General features: G+C 49.6%; 1 long non-coding RNA gene across 1 annotated transcript; it reads left to right on the forward strand.

The window, feature by feature from the left end:
* Positions 1 to 24,700, forward strand: LOC144321752 (uncharacterized). Its single transcript, XR_013387280.1, has 4 exons — positions 1 to 92; positions 15,649 to 15,949; positions 22,847 to 23,056; positions 24,122 to 24,700. It is a non-coding gene; the product is annotated as an uncharacterized LOC144321752 (long non-coding RNA).
* The last annotated feature ends 749 nt before the right edge of the window (positions 24,701 to 25,449 follow it).

The following is a 25,449-nucleotide window of genomic DNA, read 5'->3' on the forward strand; positions in this document are numbered from 1 at the left end:
CTCTCTGCTCAGTAAAGAAGTGGTAGAAGGAATTTGGAGTCCTTATCTGGGTGACAGGTGGAAAAGGAGGTTGCCTGCCTTCAGGCTTTCTGGTGAGTGTGGGGCACAGGGGAGGAAGGGCCATTCTCATGGAGAAGCACAGAAGGAGGCCCGGCGGGGCAGCAGTGTCTGGAGGCTGCCTTTTGTTAAAGGTTCGCCTGACCAGCATGAGCTAGATCCTGTGTGTGGAGCTTCCCCCTCTGATGTAATCCCTCACAACCCTCTGAGACATTATCTGTGTAGAGGCTTCAGAGTATCCACCCGGTCTGGGTTTCTGCTGCCCTGAGCTAAGAAAGCATGCTCAGAGCACTGTACTTGAGTGTGGGAGCACAAGATCCTTTTCTAAGTAGTTCTATGGGCAACTCATTACAGTTCTCAGAGCCCCTGTTTCCTTGTCTATAAAATAGGGCTGAGAAACCTTAACGCTGTGGGATTGTTATGAGGTTCCAAGGAAATCATGTCTGTACCGCCACTGCCTATAGAGGAGGGGTTGGAGCTGAGATTTCAATGGACCAGCAAGCTGTAGGCAGCCTTCTGGATGAATAAGGTGAGAACAGGGCTGCATGTGGGCCTTTTCTGTGCCCACAGATCAGATAAGGGCAACTGACCCCTCTGGAAGGTGCCAGGAGGCAGAGAGGTGTATCCAAGGAAATCTAGCACTAGCTGCTGGTCATTTAGATTAATTCAACAGGTATTCACTGGATAATAGTTCCAGGACAAGCTCTGACTGGGTGGTGATGGCAAGGCACAGTGGCCCCTGCATCAGTGACCTCTAGACCAGGAGGAGGGATGGGTATGTAAATAACATAAAAGAAGAGAGTGTGTGGCCAGAACCTGGAGAGAGACAGAAACAGGTGAATGGAGGACACTGAGAAATAACTGATCAACTCTGGTGCCGCGCAGGAGCCTCAGGGGGAACAGTGGGCTCCTAATCCTCCATGCAGTCCGGTTTCCTTAGCATCTGCACTTTGAACATTACTCCCACCCTGGGGAGACAGAGTAAGGATAGTTATTAGTACCATAAATAATCTCGATTCTTTTAAAATTAAGAATGTAATGACCACTGTAGAACGTGTTGAAGATGCAAATAAGCACAAAGAAGAAAATAAAAAATCACTTACAAGCCCGTTGCCCACTGAAGCTCCATCGTTGATATTTTGGCATTTTTTTCCTGCATAGATTTCATGCTACCTCCTGTCTTGTAGCCTGCCTTTTTACCAAACCAGACAATGAATAATTTTGTGTCACTATTGGTTTTGGACCGTTAAATGTTAAATTGGATATATAATATTCATACTTTAACCAGTTACTAACAATCAGATACTTACATTGTTTCCCTTTTTAAAAAAAACTCCCATAAGCAGATTCTGGAATAAAATTCTTGAAATTCTTACCTCTTTGTTCACTCAGTTAATTATTTCCTCTGGACAAACTCCTGGGTTTGGAGTTGCTGTGTCAGAGGGGAAGCTGACTGTAACAGCCAAATTTGCCCTCCATAAAGGTCGTTCTGATTTATATTCTCAACAATGGTGTTTGAAAGTGTGAGTATTCCCTCACATGCACCGATGCTGGCTTTTATAATCTTTTGATTTTTGTGAATTTGATCACCAAAAATGTCCCCCAGCTGGTTTAATTTGTATTTCTACGATGATTTGGATTTAGAACATCTTTTTCCTGAGTTTATAGGCCAAGTGTATGCTGTGTATGGATGTGTCTTTCCTGGCAGAATATCTGGTTTGTATTTGCTTTTTGTAAGACCATCTGATATACCAGGACAGGAGCTAGTGACCCCCTTTATTGATGAGGAAGCTGAGGTTCAGTGAGGGTAAGTGACTTGCCCAAGGTCACTTGGGCAACTAAGTGCTGGAAGCTGAAACCTCCCTCCTGGGCTTTGAGTCACTCTCTAGCACTGTGCCCACCGCATCTGCTGATAGATGACCCTCTCCTATACTTCTGGGGGAAAAAAATCAAGCCTGCCTTGTTTCAATTTAGTCTTGATTCTTAAAATAATCTATCCTGTAACATACAGTAGTGTTAGCAGAGAAAATATGTTCCGCCACTTACTGCTAAAGGAGCTGGAGATCCGCGGTGGGCTGTGACCCTGTAAGAGCGTGCCCTCCATTCTGATAAATCAGGTCCTGGAAGGCTGTGTGGGAGATTAGTGCTGACGGGTGTGGGGACAGTTAGCACGATTATTAACAGGACACCATGGCTGAAGACAGCTGGCTCAGCATGCATGCGAGCTCCTGGAGACCCCACGTCAGGGCTAGACCCTGAGAGCAGACTGGACTGGGGGCTTGTTCACCCACCCAGCCACACCCCCTAGGGGCAGCTCTGCAGTGCCACACGTCCACCACACTCTCCCCTGTTGCACTGTGGCCACTTGTAGTGCCTGATGTTAGAAAGAGCTGAATCCCAAATCTGGCTCTGCCATGGGTTTACCTGTGACCCCAAGCACCTCCCTGCTTCTCTCTGCCTTAGTTTCCCTACCTGTCCAGCCAGACAGTGGGCATAATAATTTCCAAGGGCCCCTCCAGGTCTCTAAGTTCTCCTGCCCTGTCCATCTGTTGTCTGGCCTTTCCTGCCTCTTGGCTGCCAGAGCGCCTGAGAAGATGCAGACCACAAGCATGATGCTCAGTGGGACCTTGCCATCCGCTCACCCAATCTCAGGTGACAAACTGGTTGGCAAGAAAGGTGACTCTGTCTTTTTCTCCAGGGCTTACCTTCTCATTTGAGCTGTCATTCAGCCGCATGGCTACAAGGTCATCCCAGTGAATTCGAAGCAATCTCATTAATTTGGGGTCTCTCTCCCCACCCTTCATCCACTAGATTGTGTCTACATTTTGAGTGGGGCTCACTTAGTGCCTTGGCATAAGAGAGCAGGTGGCTGTCTGTGTTCTGACACCCATTCCAGGTGTCAGCCTTGGAGAGGCATGGTCCTAGGGTGTCAGCACTGATGCCCACAGGCTGTGGCTCACCATTCCTTCTTCCCTCCCTCCCTCCCTCCCAGGGCAGAAGTCTCTGGAAGTGGTGTGACCTCAGCTACATCAGAGGCTGCTGGGGACAAGGGAAAATCCAGCTGCTCTCTCACGAGGCAGGAAGCTCCCCAGGCTCCCCAAGGTCCCTTCTGCTCTGTCCCTCCATCCTCACTCCCACGTCAGAGCACTACCAGGCTTGTGCTTCCCTGGCAGCCCTCCTGAGAAGAGGCCTCGGCCACCCTCACTTTCAGATCTCTGCAGATCCACCTGAGATTTCTGTTATCCCTCACCCCTGGGCTCAGCTTGGTTCCAGACCCTTCTCAAGGACCCCTCCAGCATCTGACCGACGACCCTCTCTTCTGTCCTCCAGCCCAGGCAGTTTTTAATGCCCTTGGGAGTGGGAAAAAAAATGAATGACTCTGACAAATGAGGCATCATCCTCCATCCTTTGGTCTTATACTTTTTCCCTTGTTCTTTTTAATTGCTCTCTGATTCTGCTAAAACAACCTTCTTGCCTGTAGTGTGGTATGAGTGAGGCAAGAGCAGAAGTTGTAAGGAAATGTGAGAGCAGACGCCCCGATGAAAGGCCCCAAGTGCTGTCTGGCCACCTGGAGACCAAGCACCAAGAGTTGTGGTGACAGGGCGGCAGATCTGTGACTGATCTGGGTTTACCCACTCTGTCTTTCTCAGAGCCACACTCAGACGCTAGAAATCTAGCTTTTCTTCAAAAGGAAATCATCCTTGTACACTGGCTTCCTGCTCCGCTTGCTTTTGCCCCCAGGCCACACCTGGCCCTCCAGGCAGCTCACATAGTCCTGGCAACTGCCCAAGAGGGTGGACTGGGCACCACCTCAGTCTACTGACCCTTCTCAGAGCTTCTGACCCGCTACCCCTGCCTGCCTCCAGCCAGCAACGAAGTGCGGAGGCAGGTGTGCTGGTGGGGCTGTGGCTGGCCAGTCTCCTCTCTTCAGTTTTGGTCAGTCAGAAGCTCCGATTCAGCTCTGGGCCTCATACTTTGTTATTGTGTTTGGTAAACATTCTTTATTGCTTACTTTAATTATTATACAAGCTGTGCACGTGTTATTAAAGTCAGAAAATACAGATAAATCAAAAGAAGAAAATAAAAATCATGCACAATATCCGAGTCAAGGGAAAATCCTTTGAACACCTTGGGGTCTGTCCTTATCTCTTCATGTTTCCTTTTCGTTCTAACAGAAAACCGATTGAACTGTATGCATTATTTTTTATTTAATATAATTTTGAAGTCTTACGTTCTACCAAATATAATTCTGTGATATCATTTCCCACAGCTACATAGTATTCCAGTAGGCTCTGAAAAATAGCCAACCATCCCTTTTATTGGGCATTTGGGTATTTCTAATTTTTTTATATTCTTAAAGTGAACAATATGAAATTTCTGATATTTGGTTGTCCTTACCCTAGGAAATGGTCATTTCATTTGGTTTGATGGGATATAAATAATACTATGATGAACATCTTTAAGACTACTCTTTGCATAATGTTTTCAATGATTTGCTTGTATTCCTAGACATTTCTAGAAATGTCTGAATCAGAAAGGATGAATCAGAAAGGATGCGTACTTTTAGGCAGACGTACAATTTAATACACTGACTGCCAGGCATGTGTCCAAAGCAGACCAAGAGTACCGAGGGATGAAGGTGAGGAACAGTTTTGGAAGCCAGCTGTTGGGTGTTCTAGAAAGGGACTTGGGCTTGGCCTCAGATGATGGGACAGAAATGCCAGCTGCTTCCTGCACTAGGGTGTGACCCTGGGCACGTTAGAGCACCCAGGTGAGGCTCACTCTGGAGAGCAATCAGCAGGGTTTTCATAATAGGATCACTGGTGTTCATGTCAAGGATATGGGTGGTTTGCCTAAGGCTCCGGCATTCTGAATCCTGTCCAGCTTCCACCAGCCTCCGCAGGTCTCTCTCTGAGCTTAGGACGCTCTGAGCCTTGAGAGCGGAAATCCCCTCCCTCCCCCCAGAAAGGTGATTTAGAGATGACGGCTTTTTAAAGGACTCACAATCGCCTCCTTGGTTTTGAATGTTTAAAAATGCAGTTTGGCCTTGAGGGTGGACCCAGGTCTGGCGGTGGAGGGAGGTTCTGATGGATTCCAGGGCGGCAGGCCTCCTGAACCATTGAAGCGTGCAGGCTGAATTTTAAAAATAATTGTCCTTTTTAATGATGTAAAACATGTCATCTAGATTAAAAAATAAACACACTTTATTACTTTCCCAGTCCTTTCTTCCTCCCTCCCAGGGCCAGATGGGGATTGCTTGAATATTTCTGGCGTATTTCACATATTTAATAACGCCCTTGGAGGTTCTTCAGATCTGATGAAATGCGGGTTAGAACTCTGCCCATAGACACTGCACAGATGAGAGGGCTGGTGGTAGGGGTGTGTGTGTGTGTGTGTGTGTGTGTGTGTGTGTGTGTGTTGGGGGTGGGGACCCATCCTATTTCCCCCCAAAGATAGCCACGTCTCAAGTCAAAACGCCTGTACTTTTTATCTGGAGCAACAAAGCAAATTGTGTCTCTGCCCCCGCTGGTGCCTTTTGGGGTGTGTGTGTGTTGGGGGGGTGGGGTGGGGAGTAATCGCTGCAGCTCAGCTAAACTAGTGCAGCTTCTGGAGAGTCGGGCCTTCCCCGACAGCTTTCCGCTGGCTCTCTTGAGTCGCAGCGAACCCGAGAAAATAATTAAAGCTTTTAATTTCTTTATCCATCTTCTCTATAGATGGATATTTGGGCCCACCGACCGCCGCCTCCCAGTTCACGCGGGGAGCCCCCCCTCCCCGGGCCGGGGCGGCCGAGCGCGGGCCCCTTCGGAGCGAGCCCCGCGGCGGCCGAACAATGCGCCCCTGGGTGATGGGCACCTCCCGAGACTCCCCGGGCCTGGGGCCTGACAGGCGCGAGGCGGCTCCTTAATGGACTGCGGGAGTGTTCTCCGGGAGCGGCCCCGCGGTCCCCGAGGAGAGATCATCAGGCGGAGCGGTCCCCGAGCAGGATTTATTAGCAGACAGGATGGGGAAGTTGATTAGCCTCCGCGGCTGAACGGACAACCTGTCAGACAGGCCTCTTAATCCAATCACTTACCTGTCGAGGGGGAGCCTCCGCCCGCCGCCCCGCTACCCCCCCGCCCCCCGGGAGCTGCGGGCGCACCCGGGCCCCCTGCCCGCCCCCGGGTGCACTGCGGCATTCACAGCCCTGCGGGCGCGCCTCCCCTGCCCCCGAAGCCTCGCCCTCGGTGCCCCCGCCCCAGGCTCCCGGGCCCGGCTCGCCCTCGGTGCCCCCCCACACCCTCCCAGGCTCCCGGGCCCGGCTCGCCCTCGGCGCTCCCCCACCCCCGCCCAGGCTCACGGGCCCGGCTCGCCCTCGGTGCCCCCCACACCCCCCCAGGCTCCCGGGCCCGGCTCGCCCTCGGTGCCCCCCCCCCCAGGCTCCCGGGGCCGGCTCGCCCTCGGTGCCCGCCCCCCCCCCCCCCCCCCCAGGCTCCCGGCCCCGACTCGCTTCACCGCAGCCACCTGCCAGCGCCATCCCGCCGGGCGCTCTCCCTGGCGCCTCTGCTCTGCGCAAAGCCACCTACTCCTCCTGCCTGCGTCCCTTGTCCTTGCTCCAGCTGTGGGACCTGGCTAGAATGCGCCCCCTCTTTTTCTTTCTTTTCTTTTTTTTTTTTTTCTTCCCAAATCCAACTTGTCCTTGGAGATCTGGCTCACAGGCCTCCTCTTCCCTGATCACCGTCCTCCTCCCTCCGTGCCCGGGTAACGTCTCCCTCCCGGAAAACTTTGTGCCAGCGCGAGGACTCTGGCCCCCAGTCTTGCCTCCGCCACTTCCTAGCTCTGTGACCTTGGGCAGATGACCTCACCGGGCTTTGCCCCTCCTGTAAGGCAGGGATGACAGCAATAAGCGCCCCACGGGTTTGTCCTGAGGACTTGGGTTTTGCGAGAGGATAGGGGTAGGAGGCTGGGCGCAATGCCAGGTGCGCAGCAGAGCTCTGAGCTCAGCGTTTGTCTTTCCGAGCGCGCATCAGGTGGTGCTGGATGGCTTCACCTCCTTCCCTGCTCCCGGTTCCATTAGGGTGGCGGGCAGGCCTTCACCGTCTCCCGCCCTCCCCTGTCTCTGCCTGCCCCCCAATCCAAGTACAATCCTTTACAGGGAACACGGCGAGATGTTTGTTGAGTGAATGAAGGGACTGCTGCCACACTGCAGACCAAATCCTGGGAGCCATTTCTCTGAGCGACCCCACGAGGCCCGGTTCTGGGTGATCTGACCATGGCAGCAGCAGAAGGGTGAGGGACAGGGCTCCCATCTGCTTTGTGTGGCAGGCATTGAGATGTGTGTGTGAGTTCTTGTCAAGAGTTTAGGAATTCAGACCCTATTGATCCACTGCATCTTCAAAGCCATCAATCATCATTAAGAAACAAGACCTGAGCCCCTGGATGGGGTGGCCGGTACTGGGTAATTTAGAGGATTTCTCTCTCTCCCTCTCTCTCTCAACACACACACACACACACACACACACACACACACACATGGCTTAAAGAAGTCAGCTAAGACAAGCCTGAACACTCAGCAGGCTGAGTGGGAAAAACCCAGGGAACTTGTAGGGACCAAAGGTAACCAACCAGGAAGTCTATCAACTTCCACTTTCTGGTGATATCGTGGAGTTTTGTGGTTGGTTGTAATTGTCTAATGAGCATTTCACTTATTCCATCTTCCTTATTTCCCTTAAAAACAAAACAAAACTGGGGCGCCTGGGTGGTGAGCATCTGCCTTCGGCTCAGGGTGTGATCCCGGGTCAGGGGATCGAGTCCCACATCAGGCTCCCTAGGGGAGCCTGCTTCTCCCTCTGCCTGTGTCTCTGCTTCTTTCTCTGTGTCTCTCATGAATAAATTAATAAAATCTTTAACAAAAGAAAACAAAAATAGAATAGCATTTTCCAGGCCACAGTCATCAGGCGATGTTCTCATGCCTTGATGTTTTTCAGATTTCTAAACATGCTTGGTAATCTTGGAGTAGTGGAATATACCACTGGAATGGGATTCAGGGCCCGTGGGCCTGGTCACGGCCTGGTCACACTCACTAGTTGTGTGATCTTGGTGGGGAGGCATTTAATCTCACTGAACTTCAGTTTCTTTATCCATCAAATGGCATAATATTTGGCCTCCCATCACAGGAGGAGAAATTTAAGGTTATAATGAGGTAATTGATAGGAACGTGATTTCAGAAATACAGTACTATACAAAATTAAAGCAGAATTATTGTCATGAAATCATTCCTAAAACATTGATTGCCCTCAATGCTGGGTGCTGGGGAAGTAGAGGTGGTCGAGCTTCCTCCTGTCCTCGGTGGGTTCACAGGCTAATAAGGGAAAGAGACAGACATGGGGACACTAGCTAAGGCACCAGGCAGGGGGACGTCAGTGCTGCAGACAGGCAAAGGAATGTGCTAGGAGAGGGCAGTGAGACATCCCCCCTCCACCCCAGCCCCCTGGGCTGGCAGGGCTTCAAGGAAGGAAGGAATTCCAATAGTTGGGGAAGAAGGTTACAGGCAGAAGGGCAGGAAGCTGTGGGATGGGAAAGGGGGAAGATGAGGTGGGAAAAGCAGAGGGAAGCCAGACATGCAGGGCCTCATGGCCGATGAGCAAAGCCCACAGCAGGGAAATGACATGGTCACGTGTATTCTGGGACTCTGGAAAGAGGGCGGCCCGTGTGGAGCATGGGCTGTGGAGCCTGAGAGGGAGCACGGGCTGGAGAGGAGACAGGAGGCAGAGAGGAAGCCACTGCAATGTCCAGAGGAGAGATGGTGAGGCCTGAGGAACTGGGAACTCTGGGACTTACCTTGTGACCCTCTGGGCTGGGGCAGAGGGTGAGAGGGAGCAGAGGCAGGGGTGAGGATGGGTGAGGTGATTAGGGAACCCCATGGAACAGAGCGTTATCATCTAAACAGCCAACAGTCTGTTTGCACAGATGCTTCTGTCTTTTCAGAGGTCAGGACACTACCCTGGTGTGCACATTCACAGGAGGCATGTTCACAAATGCCTGTGCACCCAGAAAGAGGACCTTTGGTGACACGAATGTCTCAGTCCCCTCCTATCACACCATAACCACACAAAGAACCTATACCCTGAGAACTCTACCTGGGAGAGACTCAGAGGTAGGCTTGGAGTCAGATCTGGCCCAAGTTCTGGCTTTTCCACTTCCCAGCTGTGGAACCCCCAACAAGGGATGTACCTTCAGTGTCCCTATTTTTTTTAATGGGGATAATGATAGTAACAACCAAAATGTGTTAAGTACTTATGAGTCAGATACTGTATGATTCTCACCGGGGCTGGGAAAAGGGAAGGGGACCACACATCCCAGCGCCTCCCATTCTGAGTTTCCCTCCGCTCAGCCTGTGGGTACTTCCTTGGGATTCCAGAACCCTTCTGGACAAGCAGAAGTGGGTAAGATGTGATGCCAAAGAGGAGAATAATATTGCTCAGATAAAAATTGCATTGTGGAGGGAAACCCTGCAAGTTTCCAAGATGATTATGGCTTTAAATCTAAAGCCACATGCACAATGTAGATTGGGTATTGCGAGGCCCGAGGGCTCAGTTTCTCTGCCTACTAGCAGGTGATCTCTCCAGATAAGGTAAGGGGCTGTGACCCAGATCTGAGGAGAATAAACTGTGATTTTCCGGAGTCACCAAACCATCAATGAAGACCAGAGGCCTGGCTCCTGAATATTGTGAGGTCTGGAAGTAGTCCAAGGTGATCTGGGGCTTTGGGGGCTCCCTGGTGCCCTGGGCTGAGCCCACCTAAACTGCTGCCTGCTGCTCCCCTGAGTCCCTCCCCACCCTATCCAGGGGCTCTGGCGAAGAGGGGCAAACAGACCTTTGTGCCTGATCACAGTGCCAGTGATGGTGAAAGAGGAGCCAGTTTTTCTGGATGGGAAGAGTGGGGACAGTGAGCAACACTCTGGTCTCTCCAGCTGAGTCGTGTTGGCTGGCTGGGCTCAGCAGCCCTGGCAGTGGGAGGAGGGAGACCGCTGGTTGGGGTGTCAGGGGCAGGGACAGTATTTTAGTAACCTTGGTATCCCCAGCACAGAGTAGGTACTCAGCAAATGTCGTTGGTTGGAAGAATAGCAGAGTGGGGCCACTGCAGGCAGCAGGGCGAAGGGTGCTCCTGACTGAAGAAACTGCATGAGGCCTGGAGGTGGTCACGGTGGGAGATGAGGGTCAGAGAACTCAGAGTCGGAGGCATATAAGAGCCACCCTGTTCAAATTCCCTCTTTGCTTTGAACCTGTTCTAGAGCTGCAGCAGCAACTTTCCAGGAGATATTCTGCTGCACTTGAATGCCTCCTGAGGCAGGGAGCTCATTATTCTCTTGACACTTCTTTGAGCATCTCTATGAAAAAAAATGAATTATTTCTTAAGCTAAGTGGGCACTGATTCTTCTAGGGGCCTGTACTCTTCCTTAAACTGACTGCTTCTTTGGTGCTACATTGCCAAGGGCCTTGAGTGCCAGACCAAGGGGTTTGGTCTTTATTCTGCATATAGAGGGAGGCCTGGAGGCCTCTGAGCAGGACTGGGAACAGGCAAAGCTTTAAGCAGGAAGATGACTTCCCTGACCGGACTGGGGCTGGAGCCCTAGAGACAAGGCAACCTGATGCTTGTCTCAGCACCTGTTCATACCTATGGCCTTAATTAATGGACTTGAGAGCAGATAACCAATGATAACCATTTCTCTTCCCAAACAGGTCCAAGGCCAGTAGTGTCCATGGGTATGGATGGAGAGGAAGGCACATATAAAAGTTAGTGTCTTAGATTTGTCCCAAATCCTGGGGATCACGAAAGTCAGTGCCTCCCAAACCCCACTGGCCCCCTGGAGTTTGTCTTTCTGCAGAATCAGAGATGGCAGACAGGTGCAGGAACCTGGGGTCTTGCAGTGAAGGGAGTCTCTGGACCTGGTAGAGAGAGGCGGCTGGAGGGCTGTAGCAGATGGCCATGGGGAAGATTGGCACTCAGTGGGAGAGGCGGTCATCCCTCCACCCTGAGATCAGGGCTTCCCCCACCCCAGGATCCCTTCTGACCTTTGTGTTCTCCAAAAAAAGTCAAGGTGATGACAAGACACATCTATCGCATCTCAGCCATCATTGCAGTTGAAAGATGGGCCCGGAGCAGGTGGACTGCTTCAATTATGATGGATGAGGACGGTGACAGCTCTCGGGAGAGCCACGGGAACCTGGCAAGTGTTCACTCAGCTATGACTCCTCTGGTAGCAATTTGACAAGATCAGAGCACTTTACAGAAGTGGAAAGTTTGGGGACCTCGGGGTTTGCTTGGCCCAGGGACTCTGTCTGCTGAAGCCCTCAGCCAGCAACGCAGGGTGGGCGGCTCTCCTAGGAGGGCCAACGCTGGGGAGGCGGGAGCAGCTGGTGGGGAGGGGCTCTGTCTCATGAGGCCTCGTGGCCCGGGTCCCGAGCCTGGGACTTGCCTGCTTCGATCCCCTCCAACTGCTGACCAGAGGACCCCAACATGGTTACAGCCAAAGCTCGCAGACCAACTGGGCATCTCCTCTGAGCCAGGCCATGTGCTGGGCACTGGGAGACAACGGTGGACAAGAGATTCACATCCTGCCTCATGGCACTTTCTGTATCGACTCTGAGTGAAGGGGGGGCCTGGGACTAGACAGCCCCATCTGCTATTGACCTGAATAACAAGCTCCTCCTTGAGCTTCAGTTGAATCACTTTTTTAGGGGGGCATGATGGCCGGGGCTTGAGTGAGGTAGCCTGTGAAGAACACCCAGCTTGTCACAGGTGTTCAATCAACCTTGGTTTTCCTCCCTCACCAATTCCCTTGTCCTCTGGTGCCTTTCTTTATTCATTCAGCAAACCGGGTGGAGCCCTTCCTGTGGGCTGGGCGTTGGGCTTGGCCCCAGGGAATTAGATGTGATTCTGTAGATGAAGGGCTCACATCTGAATCCGCTCAGGGAATGAGGATGTGGCTGGATCAAGCAGTCCCCTGGCCTCACCGCCCCTTGGTGGCTGCTGGGTGGAGGTGCCCGCCTTGCAGAATGGTGGCTGGCACAGCCCTAGCTGCAGGGCTTCCGGCCCCTGTGCCTTCCATGCATCACTAGGCTTCTCTGCATCCTTCTGCTCTGAAGTCAGGGTTTGGGAGTTTCTTACCCCAGACGGTTGTCTTCCTAGAGTTGGAGTGGGGAGCGTGTAGTGTGGGCATTTCACCTCAGAGGTGCTTCTGTTCCTCCATTTCTTATTAATGCCTGCTGTTTCCACTGGGGCTAGGGGTTGGGGAGAACTAGACTCGACTCAGGTCCTGCCCTCCAGTGCCTCTCTCTACCAGGCTGTAGAGCAGGAGGGCAGCATCAGGCACTGAAGACCACGCGTGAGCTGTAAGCCCGGTGAGGCTGGGGAGAATCTGGAGGGTGTGTTGTCCATTCTGTCAGAGAGTCAGGGAAGGCTTCAGACAAGGGACATTTTCTCTGGACTCAGCAGAAGAAGCTCTGCGTTTGGGCAAAGCCTACTGAGCAAGCCCCCTCCCCTGGACCCCAGTGTCTGCATCTGCATAGTAACAGGGCTGCCTCTGGGGGACTGAAGGCCCTCCTGGCACAGACATTGGCAGGTTCGTTCCATCACTTTTTGCTCAGAGTCTACTCCCAGAGGAGCCAACTGATACCCTCTTCACGAACTTAAGAGTAACTTTACTTGGGGGACTTCCCTCTGCACCCCAGACACCCCCAGCCCCACTACCAGATCCACGCCATAGTCCTTTTCTGTTGCTTTGGAAGATGCTCAGCATAGTTATGCCCACACAGGTACTGAATAAATACTTTTCTGTGCTTTAATAAATGATTGTCGTTTTGGCTGGGCAAGAGAAGATTTTGGTGATGATGCCAAGCATTTTAAAACCACTTACTAGCTGTGTGTCTCTGGGAAAGTCACACTCTCTCTGGACCTTAATCTGCTCCTCAGTAAAACTGGGTGTCAGTCCTGCCTGGCCCCCACCCTGGGATTGGATAAGATGCCAACTCTAGAAAATAGCTGATAGAAGAGGGGTGGTAGGGGTGGTTTGCAGCATTTAGCTCCCTGGCCCATGTGGCCAGATAAGGACAGGGCTGGTTTCTATCTCAGGCCTCTCGCGATACTGCTCATCGCAGACCAGATCCCCATCAAGCTCTGAGGAGGCCACAGAATCAAGCCCACAAGCTCACTTGGGCTCTTACCTCCTTGTTCTCTTCTTGCCTGATCTTTGTCCTAACAAAGCAGATCTTTGTTCCTTTAGGGAAAATAGAACAGACACATTCAGATGGCACAGACTAGGCCTGCAGACTGAGGGGCTCTGGTCACACTCCCCCTATTCCCATGTCCACCCCATCTCCACTGTGTCTCCATCTATGAGCCAGAACTCTTCAAGTCCTTCTAAGATTGAGTCTCTTTCAACTTGCCAGGTTCATGTTTCATGTTTCAAAGAGGACGGGCTTAGGGATCCAGCTGACCTGAGTCTGATGGCTATCTCTGCCCCTTTCTAGCTGGGTCAATCTTTCTGGGTCTCAGTTTCCTCACCTGCAAAGTGGGAATATAATAGTACTTATTTCATAGGGTGATTGTGAAGAATAATGAGAGGACATATGCATTGCTTAAGGAAGCTTTACAGTGTTTATGCCTAGTCGAGTATCCCCCCTTTCCCTGAGAAGTGCTCCCTGGAATTCTCACGGCTGCAGATCCCAGAACTACCTGTGTTGCTGCTGAGCAGATGACCAAGTGGAGCTAATCAGAATCCATCCTTGGGATTTTATACTCTAGCTGGGGAAATAAGGCCTCTTTCCCCTCCGTTGTAAAGCTGTAAGATGTAAGTTTGAAGATGCCTGCAGACACAATGCTGGCCTTGGGGACAGGGACTCAGAAAAGACCATGCTGGAGAGAAGCAGAGAAGTGGGGACGGAGAGAGAGAGTCCTGTTTGCACTTGAATCCCTGGCCCTAGCAATCTTGAAGACCAGCATCATCCCTGTCTGTCCTGTGGTTTCACCATTTGAATGAATGCCTCTAACGTTTTCCTTTGGGACTGAGCTGCTTGGAGCTGGTTTTCTGTCACATGCAACCAAAGGATCCCAATTCATTTAAATATACTTGGCACAGTAGCTGAAGTTTGATAAGTGGAACCTCTCAGAATTAACTCAAGTCGGGCTCTGTGTGGCTGGACATTGGTGCTGAATTTCCATCCTCACTTACCTCTAACCACCTTGTCAAGAGGACTTGTGTGTCCTCCTGCCACCCAGCCCAGACTCTGGAGCTGCCTCTGTGAGGCACAAAGCTGGCAGCAGTGCCAGCCCATGTAAAACACACCACGGACAGTGGCAGCCCAGAAGGCAAGCGCCTGCCACAGGACACAGACACAATCAAGCTGCCGACATCCTTCCCCATGTCGCCGCTTGATAATGAACAAGTAATTTATGTCCAAGAGTCAGTGGAGCCTGTCGCAGGCCGGGGCTGAAATGTTACTACGAGGGATTCCTATGAAGGTCATTGCCCTGCTCTTGTTGCTGTTAAGGGTTGTCTGCAAATGGCGTCCCCTTGGAGGTGTCCCCTTGTTCTCTTGGCTTCTTTTGGGGGTAGAAGGGTGCACCTGTGAGGAGGTGGGCTGGGCAAGCACTGGGCTTCTTTTGAGTCATGCCCCTGCAGTGGCCCTGGAATCCTTGCAGAGTCTGACCTTAGGTGGTCCATCGACGAGAAGGGAAGATCCAGGGTGGATTAAAGCATGAGGCTGTGTGGGACCTGTGAATGGGATCTGTGAATGGGGAGGATAGGAATTAGGCATTCCTCTTTGAAGGGAAAAAAGTCTCCTAAGACCTACTGTGTGAATTAATTTGAATCAAATGTTAGATATGATAGGAATAGTGTTCTGGGGACAAGATAACAGAGTATTTCTTTAAGAGCATGAAAAAAGGAGAAGAGATAAAGCTGGGCTAGTGAGTAGATGAATCCCTCAGCCCCTTCCTGTGGGCCTTAGTTTCCTGGGCTAGAGAGCCTTCCTCATTGTTTTTTTTTTTTTTTTTAGCTTTCCCCATTCTTAAATGGAGGCAGAGCATGTTTTTTTAACAGTCCCATTTCATGGATGATGAAACTGAGGCTCAGAAGTTATGTCACACATCTTCTATGTTCCAGAGCTGGGCCTTTAGCCTTTGAATAAGCCAGTGCTCCGTCCGTTGCCCAGCCCTGACCACTGTTCATAGAAACTGTGGGATAAGTAGTCTCATGGGGTCATCCCTAGCAGAGGCTCAGAGACCCCCCATCCTTCCATCATTTCAAACCAAGGGTTCCTTGGGAAGTTGTCAGGCTGACTTCTATTAAAAGGGGAGAAGGTGTCCCTTGAGAAAGGGTCTTGTCTCCTCACGGAGGTTTGGCTGCCCATGTGTGCGATGCCTCAGCTCAGCTGGGCCAGCTTCCAAGAGGGGTTCTGTAAGTGAGATCATTCTCTTGTTCTACACCATGTGGTCCCTTGTCAGTGGCCCCCTTTCAGCTCCATTTCCCCTTTCCACATTGGATGCTGGGGTTTCTGGCCAGAAATCTGATCAGTGCACCCTGAGCTAAGTGCTGTTTTCTTTTCCTCCTAGGTACGAACTGTGTTTAAATTTACTTGAAGGTCCTATGAGGGGAGTGAAAAAAAAAATAACAGAGTGGCAACCTTCCTACTAAAAAGAGAACATGCCAGCTCAAGCCAAATGAGCCCTGTTTGCTGCTCAGCCCACTGCCATGAGCTGGACATCGGGGCTCTGTGATCACATCACAGGAGGTCGGCAATGTCCACTGGGTAGAGGGATGCCAACAGGCTGGCCTCTGTGGCCTGGGCTTCTGGAAAATATCCTGAAACCCAGCTCTTCCTGCAGGTCCCCTTGGCAGAACTCTGGGAAGCAGGTAAGACCTGGACGATCAAGCACATTTCACAGATACAGAGATGGGGCTCAGAGAGGCTCCACTCTGAGCCTGAGGACTGGAAGCAGGGCTGCAGGCCTCACATAGGGCCTTTTCTTTTGCATCTCTGCCCACCCCACCACCAGCAGCAGGTGCAGAAAGGGCTGCCCAGATGCACAGGGCTCTGGGGCCCCTGGCTGGATGCTCTTTGAGCAGTTAGGAGAGGGGAAGAGTCCTTATAATGAGTGCTGTCCTTGTCTGCAGGGGCATCGCCATCACAAACTGTACTAGTTTTTATTTTTATGGGGAAATTTTTTTTACAGATTTTATTTATTTATTCATGATAGACATAGAGAGAGAGAGAGAGAGAGGCAGAGACACAGGCAGAGGGAGAAGCAGGCTCCCTGCCAGGAGCCTGACTCGGAACTCGATCCCGGGACTCCAGGATTGTGCCCTGGGCCAAAGGCAGGCGCCAAACCGCTGAGCCACCCAGGGATCCCCTTTATGGGGAAATTTGTAAAAGGGATACATATTTATTTAGAAATATTTAAAATGGTGATCTCACCCTTTCCTCCTGTCTGACTGGCAGTCCTTTCCTTGCCTGTCTCTCCTGATCGTGTGCTTGCTAACAACCCACACCTCCCAAGTCAGATAGATTGGATCCGGTGCTCAGCCCCACCACATTCTAGCTTGTGTGACCTGAGGGAAGTTACCTAACTTCTCTGAGCCTCGGTATCTTCAGCTATAAAAGGGGGATAGTGATTAGGGTGACTGTTGAGGTCTTCCAGACTGGATTGCTAGGTCGGGACACCAGACACAAAGCAAACCAGGGTATGTGGACTCTCAGTGATGAAAGGAGTACCTATTCACGTTTTTTTTTTTTTCTTCACCATATCATTATTTTTAATGTCCAATGTTTATAATATGAGGGCCAAGGCTTTCTCCCCAACTCAAGTTTATAAATTTTCAATTGACTTGTGAGACCAATAGGGATACTTCTTGTCTAATTTGGTTTCTGGGAAGACTTCATTCAGGTCCTCAGTGGTCATCTGATCAAATGGAATTATGTTCTTCATCTTTCACAGCTCTTTTTCATATTCTTCAATCCTGGCCTTTGAGAGAGACAAAAACTCAGCACAGCTTTTCACATCTTCTTTTTCCTCAGCATCCACCTGGACAGTGTATTTATCCTCTGGCACAGGAACCTTCAGGGCATTAAACTTCTTCTCAAAGTCATCTACCAAGCCAGCCTTTGCCACATTGGCCTTGTAGTAAGCCCAGTCGATAGCAGGTGGTTTCTCAGGAAGAGTAGCCAACCTGGAGGTAAACATCTCATTCCAGGATTTCAGGGAGTTGGCAATGGCCTTCTGGTTTCGGGGTATGATCTCCCCAAAAGCTACCCAGTCAATGGTTTTAAGAGCAAGTTTTCGCCCAGCCATCTTGAGATCCTTCACCAACCCCGGCGGCACACAGTCCACAGCAGCAAGGGACGGAAGTGGGTCCTATTCACAGGTTGTTATAGGATGAAATGATAAAATGCACAGATTAATGAGCATAGAGCTGAGAGTCCAGGTTCTCAATATAAGACAGCTTTCCTGTTATTATTGTGCTCTGTCTTCATGCCAGGACACTTAGTGACCTTTTTTTGAGGGAGAATAAAATGATCTGAGCTGAGACTTGTCACCTTCAGCACGTGTAAAATTCCACACAGTGTTGGTGTTTGACTTCTCTTTTAAGGCTGGGTGTTGGCAATGATCCTGATAGTTCTGAAGTGTCCCTGCCTGACCATGATGGGACGAAGTCATATGTGGTCCCACGAGGTCACTGGCCAAGACCTAGGACAGCAAACAGCTTTGAACTGGAGATGAAGGCCACGTTTGCTGGTATATGCCTCTGTCTTCTGCTAATATTTGCCATTGCTTCTTATAGGGTGTGAGTTGTTAGGGAGGAGTGTGGGTAATGGGAAAGATGGTGCTGCTCAGTTAAGACTAGAAAATGCTTCTGGAAAGCTCACTCTTGGGAGGTGGCCTTGGGGGTGACTACACCTGTTCCTGGGGGCTGGGATTGGATAGTCAGGCCGGTCTGTCCTGATGCCATACCCTGGAGAATTTCAGGGAAGCTGCTGAGGGTCCCAGTAGTTCAGAAAAAGCCACAGAAGAACAATTAGGGATCCTGCATCCCTGGATGCTGTTAACTACAGTTACCGCTTGAAGCCAGGGCTTCCTGTCTGGTGCAGGTGTATGTGTGCTCCATGGGAAGGCGTTTCATAGCTCAAGGTACATGTGCCAGATGTAAATTTATTTTTCCTGTGAGTAGGCTTTTCTTCTTTCCTTCGCCCCTGTTCTGTCTGATGCAGAAAAATCAATCTAGTGATTTCTTACTGAAGCCATTAATATTCAGACTTTTCAGTGACTTCAGGTTTTAGATCTCTATCACACTCAGGACTGCTCCCCCACCGGGGTTTTCTCTCTGTCCCATCCTGTGGACTGAGTCTAAGTGGTGGGAAGGCACTGTTACTCTGCCTCCATCTCCCTGGTTCCTTCTGAATGGGGGTGGGGGTGAGAGGGGGTAGGGCCCTTTGGGCTAGAACCCCCACTAAGTGTAAAGCTGCACCCACCCCCGAGGGCCATTCTGGCCACAAAACTCTGGCTCACAACCTTTTCTTCCAGCCAACTTCAGTGCCCCATTTGAGAGGCATGAGAATTTTCTGAATGCCCTACTATGCAGTTTGGGGCCTCAAGAAACTGCATGGGGTGGGGTCAGTACGGGCTTTATTGTATCTAGATCTCCTACATCACCCATTCTGTTCTCTGGCAGCTGCTTCCTCTACAGCACCAGGTACAGGTACAGAGGCTCTGTGCCTTGGAGTTTCCACACTTACCTGGGGCCTTCTAACATTTTCTCCCCTCTCGTAGGATTTGGTTTAAAGCGGGTAGGTGGCAGGGGCCTGAGTGCCTTTTCTCTAGTCTGAGTGGGTAGGTGGTAACTGGGGGATCATGCCCACCACCTGCCTTGTCTATTCTACAGTTGAGCTGTGACTTCTGAACTTGAAATCTAAGAATTTGGGATTTTTAATCTTTGGTCCTATTCAGATAACTGCCCTCTGGAGTAATGATCGGAGTGGAGGGGATCATGACACACTCTCATGTGGGATGGTGGCCATGGAGCTAAAGGAGTACAGGGGAGATAGTAAGAATAAACTGATTAATATCTCAAATTCATGTCCTGTCACAGGGATTTAAAAAACAGAGTAGTATTCTATATATACTGTTTTATTAACTCCTTTTACACATCATGTATATTTACCACTGTCATTATATGTTCTTTTGTAATAACTGCTTTTAGTGACTGCACTGCATTTCATTGTGTACAAGTTTCCAAATCGAGCCATTTTCCTTTTGGTGGGCATTCAGATTGTTTTCATCTTTTTTACTCACAGAAAAAAGTGCTGGGATGAGTTTCCTTGGACATAATCTTTGTGCACATCTCTATTTCCTCAGAATATATGGGAATGTTTATTTTAACATAACCATGTGAGGATATTCCCACCTCATTCCAACACAAGCTCTTCTGATCAACTACACACACACACACACACACACACACTCACACTCACAGACACACAGATATGTGCATAAACACACATGGACAGACACACACATAGACACACATGGACACACACACACACATGGACAGGCACACACAGTTTTGTGATTGTGTCTGGCACAGAGCTGAGTTTGGCACAGAGCAGTGGCTCCAGTGATGTTCATTGTACTGAGAGAGTGGGGGACACCAGGCTGTGGAAGGGCAGAGGAAAGGAATCAGGCTGGGAACCATAGCATGTTGTGAAAAAGATGGCCCAGAAACTCGGCTTTGAAGGAATAGGAGAGTAGAAAATAAGCAGAGACAGAGGAATGGGTAGTCAGGCAGAGGAAATGGTGCAGGCAAGGGCCTGGAGGTGGGAAAGTGTGTGTGTAGGGAAACACTTGGAGTCTTGTTGTGGAAGGGCATGGTGTGTGCAGATGTTTGAGAAAGATAGATTAGAATGTGGCAGAGGAGAGAGAGGCCCCAGTACCCCCAGATCTTGCCCGACCGTGAAAACTCTCCAGCTGGGCATGGCCCAGGTGCACCAGGAGGATGGTGAGTAGCATTGTCAGATAAAAGACAGGAAAGTGTTAAACACAAATTCAGGTAAAAATGAATACTTTTTTTGGGGTGTAAATATGCTCCTAATAAGCATGGGGCACCCTTACACTAAAAATGGATTCATTGTTTATATGTAATTCGAACTTAACTGGGCGTCCCGCGTTTGTATTTGCTGGCTCTGGCAGCCCCATATGTACAGAATGCGGTCATGCCGCAGCATCAGAGGCGTCATTACCATTTTTTGGGCCATTGCTTCATGAGCAAAGACAGATCGACGAGTGTGAATCCCCACTGCACCTAAATGCAGATAAACATGACGAACGGTAATGGCTCCAGAGGAGCCAACGGGAGCGTTTTCAGGAGCAGGTGAGCGATGGGTGTGCTGGAAATGAGCATCTGGGCACCGGAGCTCTAGGCCCCACCTGCCATGCTGGAGTCTGAGGTTCACAAGGAATCTCTTCTGAAGGAGCGAGACTCAGGTCTGGAGAGATAGGGCTGGAAGTAGTGATTAGGTCCCAGGCTAGCACACCTAAAATCCATTCTACTCATACAGGGCAGGGTTTTAGCAGAGTTAGGTGAGAGGCTTGCGTGGGGGCTTGGAAGCCCTACTTCTATTTGGAACCCTATTTCTATGGTGATGGGAACTCTGTGGTCCTTGTCTAGGAAGGAGAGTTGGAGGCATCAGAAACATACCTCTTTCCACCTCACCCTGGTGGCTGTGGTCTCTCGGCAAAGGGGTCGGGGAGGGAAGAAGGAGAGGGACATGTATGATTGGAAACTGGGGAGTAATAAAGAAGGTGAGCTCCCTTCACCTCTTTTCTCCAGCTGTCCGACCCTCAGGGGAGGAAGTAGCGTTTACCATGTACTAACTGTGAGCTACATGCTTTGGTACATTATCTTAGGTAATTTACAACACTTGTTTGCTGTTATCTCATTATATAGAGATGGAAACTAAGGCTCAGAGAGATGGAAGAAGCTGCCTAAGGTCATACTGGAAAAACAGTAAAACCAGGACTTGACCTAGGTCTACATAGCTCCAAAATCTTGTTTTTTTTTTTTCTGGGTTACATTGGAAATAACACCCACCATGTCAAGATTTCACATTTCTGACTCTCTGAGCTGCCCATAGTTCCTGATCCTGACAGTCTCAACATGGACTGGCCAGTCATTTATCCATCCCTTGCTTTGTGAGAGCCAAAACTGGTGGCTTTTGTCATGTTCCCTGGAGGAGCCAAGTGTCGCTGCTATTTTTCCCAAAGACCTCCCACACCTCACCCCTGGACTACTTAGTCTCTGGGCAATCTGAACTTCGGTTCACACCTGTTTATGAACCCCTCAGAATTATTGGTGATCCCAAGTGAAGAGCTCCTGAGGTGGGGGATGGGGCAAGAGCTGAGTTGGTTCTCTCTTCCTTCTGAGTGTCCATGGGAGGGAGAGAGGTGAGAGCCTCACAGACTTTACTGAGCTACAAACAGTCCACTTAAGAAAAGCTGGTCTATTTGCTTAAATGTTGATCATTCTAGACTGAGCTTATTTGCCTGGATTGTTTAATATCTGATGCCTCAATGGGCATCAGATGTCTCATTCCTATGAAGTACTAGACAGCTGTTCTGATAGGTGCAAGGTTGCCAGATAAAATATAGGACACGTAATTAAATTTGAATTTCAGATATACAACAAATAATTTTTTAGTTAAGTAGGTTTCAAATAATAGCTATCTGCCCAGTGATCTTGAGGGCCCAGAGCTGATCCAGAAAGGTGACTGGGGTTGCCTTTGTCCCCAGATTGTCCCTAACATATTATGCTAAAAAAATTATTCATTGCTTATTTGAAAGTCACACTTAACTGGGTGTCCTGTTGTTGTTTTTGCTAATTCTGGAAACTGTAGATAGAAACTGTCTGTGGTCCTCCTTCCATTGTGGTTCAGGGACCCAGGCTCCATCACCTGGTCCTGCTACTTTCAACCAGGATTTTTAAGTTCATGATGTTTATTTGCATGAGACTGATGACAAGGGAATGTGCATGGAGGATCGTGTGGTGAGACTGATATGTGACTAGACCATATGGCTCGGCTCTTATTCCATTGAGCAGAGCCAAGGACATGACCATGCCCAGCTGCAAGGAACTCTGGGAAATGTAGTCTAGCTCAGTGCTCAGGAGACATGGAAAGAGGCTTCTTGAAGAGCTGGCCAGTCTCTATCATTAGAAAGAGGAGGGAGTGCTTTTAAAAGAAGTCATGATACTTTCTCTGGGTCATCTCTTTTTTTTGGGGGGGGGGGCGTGTCATTTTAAGTCTGTAGCTTTATTTCAGCAAACATGCACTCCAGGAGGCAACAAACCTCTGCCTGTGTTTGTTGATGATAATTCTTCCCTCTGCTTCCCTTGCAGAAAGCAAACAAACAGAACATTTATTTCTTCTGTGTTGAGAATAGTTTTCTCTAGACAAAGGCCTGGTAATGGATTGTCACGTTTTATGTTCTTAAGCAAGCAGCAGGAGGGAGAGTCATAACTTGAATCTTGGCATCCAACAGAACTGGGATGAATCCTAGTTGAGCCTGGTACCACCTACTAGCTGTGGGACCCTGGACGACTTACTTAACATCTCTGAGCTGCAGTTCCATTATCTGTGAAATGGGGCTAGTGGCATTTATCTAATCAGTTTCTATGAGGACGCAGCATGGACCAGCACTTGGCATGTCACTAGAGTGCAACAGGCAGGAGTAACCTCCCTGCGTCTCCTCTATGTTCCTCTAGGAAGGCTCAGGCCTTGTTTTGATCCTGAGCTGCCTGTCTGGGGGGACTGATGAGATGGCCTCCAGGAATCTGCCTGCAGCACTGAGGCAAGCTGACAAACTCAGCTTGGCGATAAGCCTAGAGTCATCAGCAAGGAGTAGGATCTGTCTGAGGATTTTTCTCCTGGTCCAAGTCCATCGTGGACTCATGTTTGGGAGGGAGCTATATTGGGTAAGCATGGAAAGGTCTGTTCTAATCAAACCTTTGCAAATCACTGGAACACAAGCCTCCCTGCAGAGGCACAGTGGGGGCGAGGCAGTCCCCACCGAGACAGACTGACTATGGACAGCCTGTAGTTCCCAGCACATCTGTGGTGGAGAAGGCATTGCCTGGTGGAGGGTGGCTTACAGGTGGCCCTGAGATTCTCCTGTAACTTGCTGGAGGAGATGAAGCAGTAGCTAGATAGGACTTGCTGATAAAAATACATGAGCTTTCTGGAACCAGTTAAGGAGGTGCTGAAAGCAGCTAGAACTTTGGAATTATCAGGTGGAGGGGGAACAATGAATCAGTGAAACACTGGCATCAGTAATGATGTGACTCCACTTTAAATCTGGAGCTGGTGTGGCTGGGCCAACTCAAGTTACATTATTTTCATCAAAGGATGGCTCCCGCAAGTGTGGTACATACATACAATGGAATAGTATTCAACTATAAAAAAGAAGGAAATCTTGCAATTTGCAAGAGCATGGATGGACGCTGAGGTTATTATGCTAAGTGAAATAAGTCCAACAGAGAAAGACGAATATCATATGATCTCACTTATATGTGGAACCTGAAAAAAAAAGCCCTAAAAGAAAAATGAACTTGTAGATATGGAGAACAGATTGGTGGTTGGCAGAAGTGGAGGTTGGGAGATGAGAGAAATGGGTAAAGAGGGTCAAAAGGTACAAACTCCCTGTTATAAAATAAGTCCTGGAGATATAATGTGCAGCATGGTGACTATAGTTAAGAATACTGAATTGTATATTTGAAAATCATTAAGAGAGTAGATCTTAAGGGTTCTCTTCACAAGAAAAAATATTGTAACTATGTGAGGGGATCGATGTTAACTAGACTCACGTGATCATTTCACAATATATACAAATATCAAATATTATGTTATATATCTGAAACTAATATAATGTTATAGATCAATTATATCTCCATAAAAATTATGTAAGTATTTTAAAGGTAAAAACAGAAAACAAAAAACAAAAAACCATAGCTCCCTCAACCACATCTGATTGTTTTTTGCAGGGGTGTGTCCTCCCTGACTCCCATCTCGCAAATGATTTGCCTTCCCCCTTGGAGGTCGATGCCCTTCAGGAGAAATGGTTTGCTATCTTTGTTTTTTTGTTTTTACAAAAAACAAGTTTGATTGTCAACATACAGTATAACATATAGTATAACACCCAGTGCTCATCCCATCAAGTGTCCCCCTCGGTGCCCGTCACCCAGTTACCCCAACCCCCCGTCCACCTTCCCTTCTGCAACCCTTCATTCGTTTCCCAGAGTTAAGAGTCTTTCATGGCTTGTCTCCCCCTCTAATTTTTCCCACTCAGGGTTTGCCGTCTTTGATTCAGACTCAACCTCTCTGTTCTTTTCCTGCTTGCATCTCACACCCCTCCTTATGGAAAGATTGTCTTCTGGTTTCTGAATCATTAATTTTGGTTGTGTGGCTCTTGCCTGGCAGAGCTTTTTCTGCTCTGAAAAACTCTGATTATAAATAGTTCAATAATACATGTCCTCCCGAGTTTAAGATTCTGGCTTATGTAATTGGAAATCTGGATGTGAAGCAAGTTAAAGTTGATGCCATAAAGACAGTAAAATAATTAATCACATTGCTCTGTTTAATAGATTCAAGGGCACAGGAACAGCTTTGCAGCCAGGGTGAGTCCTCAGGAGTGGCCCTGGCTGCCATGGTGATCCTGGCAGGCACTGGGGAAAGGGCCCCAGAAATCAGCTTCAGGGATCAGAGGATGGGGCCTCCTCAGGGTGTGACCCCAAAGCTCACCGAAGCCTTGTTGTATATGTCCTCGTGCACACCCAGCCCGGTCCAGCCTGCCCAGCTGACTGGATGCACTGCTCTGATGAGAATAATCCCCGTGCAGCTCACAAAGGACTTTTACATCCACTGTCTTGTTCTGTCCTCACAAGGCTCTGTGAAGCAGGCAGAGCAGTTATTCTTTCCCTCCCTACTTGTCCTAAGGGAAAAAAGGAGGCTCGGCTGGGTTCTGGGGGAAACGGTCCATTTCACATCTCTCTTTCTCAAAGTCACACAGCTGGCTGCTAGAGCCGGGCCTCGCATTCCCGGCTGGGTGGCTTCGCAGCCTGTGCCCTCCTGGCTCTGCCTCGCCGGCTCCCGGAGGGGTCAGGAGCACGAGGCTGGGCACCCACCTGAGGGAGGCTGCTCGTGCATTACTGCCTCTGTTCCTCCCTCACCCCCTGACGTAGCTGCCATTATCGTTCTGTTCAATAGATAAAGAAATTGAGGCACAGGGAGGGTAGGAAACTTGTGCAAAGTCACACAGCTAGAAAGTGGTGGAGATGGGATTTGAATTTGTTCTTTTTCTTTTGAGATTTAT

The sequence above is a fragment of the Canis aureus genome, chromosome 10, assembly GCF_053574225.1.
Source record: "Canis aureus isolate CA01 chromosome 10, VMU_Caureus_v.1.0, whole genome shotgun sequence".
In the NCBI taxonomy this organism is placed as follows: domain Eukaryota; kingdom Metazoa; phylum Chordata; class Mammalia; order Carnivora; family Canidae; genus Canis; species Canis aureus.